At 44.8% G+C, this 2,299-nt stretch overlaps 1 protein-coding gene across 1 annotated transcript in view; it reads left to right on the plus strand.

Annotated features, from left to right (window-relative positions):
* CNTN6 (contactin 6) overlaps nucleotides 1-2,299 on the plus strand; it is a 91,940-nt gene that overhangs the window by 32,423 nt on the left and 57,218 nt on the right. The gene's annotated exons all lie outside the window — the stretch shown is intronic.

A 2,299-nucleotide genomic window follows, 5' to 3' on the forward strand; every position in this document is an offset into this window, starting at 1 on the left:
AAGATGGTCCCTCACAGGCATCCATTTGGTGTCTTAGCAGGTATGGTGGTGACCTGTGCTTTCTTCAGCCCTGTAGTTACCAGCACCAGAACTGGACTTTGGGAAGGGAACCTCCAAATTCATTTTTCCTATTTATCTTGCTTTTTAAACTACCTCCAGTTCATCATTACATGCACCGACCTTTCATGAAAGTCTGTGTGTTCAGCTATCAGCAATTCAACCTCTCAGAGAAGTTTTATCGCATGTAAACCCATACGTGCCTTTGCGTAGGTCTGTGTGAGGAGGAAAGCGAAGGTTCCAGCTGTCACAAGAGGGAATCAAGGACACCAGCCCTCAGGCAGTCTTGTGAAATCTGAGGCGATGGCAGATCCAAGGTGTTTCTTCCACAAAAATCCCAAGTTTACAACATACTGTTTAATTGAACATGGATTGAAGTATTTACCCTGCAGATCTTCCGCTTTTTCTTCTCAGTCCCCAACTTGCAGGTTAGAGAACTTCAAAGAATGGGTTGAAACCAGAGTTTTTCCCACACCAGTCACTTTGGTCTATTTGTCCAGCCAGACTATAGTCATCAAACTTTGTGCCTGAGACAGGAACATAGCCTGGAAAAAGTATCAGGTCACAGCTACAGCAGTTATATCCAGCTATAGGCTGATCCTCCCTGTGGCAAAATCCATCCATCTCCAGATTTTCTTCCGTAAATAGATGCTTTAACCAGGTACCTAAAAGTACATGGGCATGCAAATGTGAAGACATGGTGCTTTTATCTTGTGTGTATGCATGTGTGAATGTAGACACACGTGTTGCATTGCGTTATTTTAGGAACTGTTGCATCTTCCAGGTTTACTCTACATCAGAAAAAAAAGTTTAGCATTAAGCTGTAGTAAAACCGAGCCCGTTGCAGGATCTAGCCAAGTATAGAAAGTGTCATTGATTGCTCCCTGGAGATGCATCATTTCTAATGAGAGTCCTAAAATGTTAGAAGATGATAACATAAAACTCCACAAAACTACTGGAGTTTGCAGACTTATTACCATACTGTACCCATGTTGGAACTGAGGGAGGGAAAGAAACGTAAATAATCTTTTTCAAATGGGATTGTTGATGGGGGAAATGTGTAAAAATGAAGCTGTTGGCAGAGCACTGTTAGCTTATGAATTATACATTTAATTAAGGAAAGCTAAACTGGTAGATTTTGAAACTTTTGATTTACTGTGTCTTATTAAAGACAGAATTTCAGTCCTGCTTCCGCCGTTGGGCACCAGCAGCGACGCGGAGCAGCCGCAGTGTGGGGCTGGCAGGACACCTCGGGTGTACCCACGCTGCAGCACGCTGTGTTATATGCACTGAACCTGCTCACTGCGGTACTGATGGCAGCGTCACAAGGCTTGGCCAAAAAAAGCCCTTCTAAAAAGCAGGGTCCTTGGATGGTAAGCTCAGATGGAGATCTGCACTTCCAGGGTGGGCTGGTCAAATAAATTGGTTTTAAGTTGCCGAGAATATGGACACACATTATTAAGGTATGCATTGTGAAACGCTGTATGGAAAAAGTTTAGGAACTCATAGAATCATAGAATGGTTGGAGTTAGAAGGGACCTTAAAGATCATCTTGTTCAATGCCCCCCCTGCCCTGGGCAGGGCCACCTCCCCCCAGCCCAGGTTGCTCCAAGCCCCGTCCAACCTGGCCTTGAACACCTCCAGGGATGGGGCAGCCACAGCTTCTCGGGGCAACCTGCGCCAGGAGCTCACCGCTCTCACAGGAGAGAATTCCTTCCTCATATCTCATCTAAATCTCCCCTCTTCCACTTTGAAGCCGTTACCCCTTGTCCTATCACTACATGCCCTTGTAAAAAGTCCGTTCCCAGCTTTTCTGTAGCCCCTCTTCAGATATTGGAAGGGGCTCTAAGGTCTCCCCGGAGCCTTCTCTTCTCCAGGCTGAACAACCCCAACTCTCTCAGCCTCTCCTCATAGGAGAGGTGCTCCACCTCTGACTGTCCAAGTCAGAATAGGACAAGAAGCACAGAGCAGATGTAAGTATGGAAGAAAAGCAAAGGGTCAAATGTGCAATAGGATCAAACATTAAATAATCTCCAAAAATATTTTCATGTAGCTGAGCTCATGAGAATCTCATGATAACACTCCATTTTACCAGTTTCATTTTTCCATATTCAGAGTGAAGAAAGGAGCTGTAACACGAACCAGCAATTCATTCTCTGGATGTTCAGGGGGAAAGTGGAATAAATAGAAATGATTTACTAAAACAGCTTTCTCGTGGCATTGCAGCACTGCCATTCCTCCT

Source organism: Charadrius vociferus, unplaced genomic scaffold (assembly GCF_000708025.1).
Source record: "Charadrius vociferus isolate BGI_N301 unplaced genomic scaffold, ASM70802v2 scaffold433, whole genome shotgun sequence".
Lineage (NCBI taxonomy): Eukaryota > Metazoa > Chordata > Aves > Charadriiformes > Charadriidae > Charadrius > Charadrius vociferus.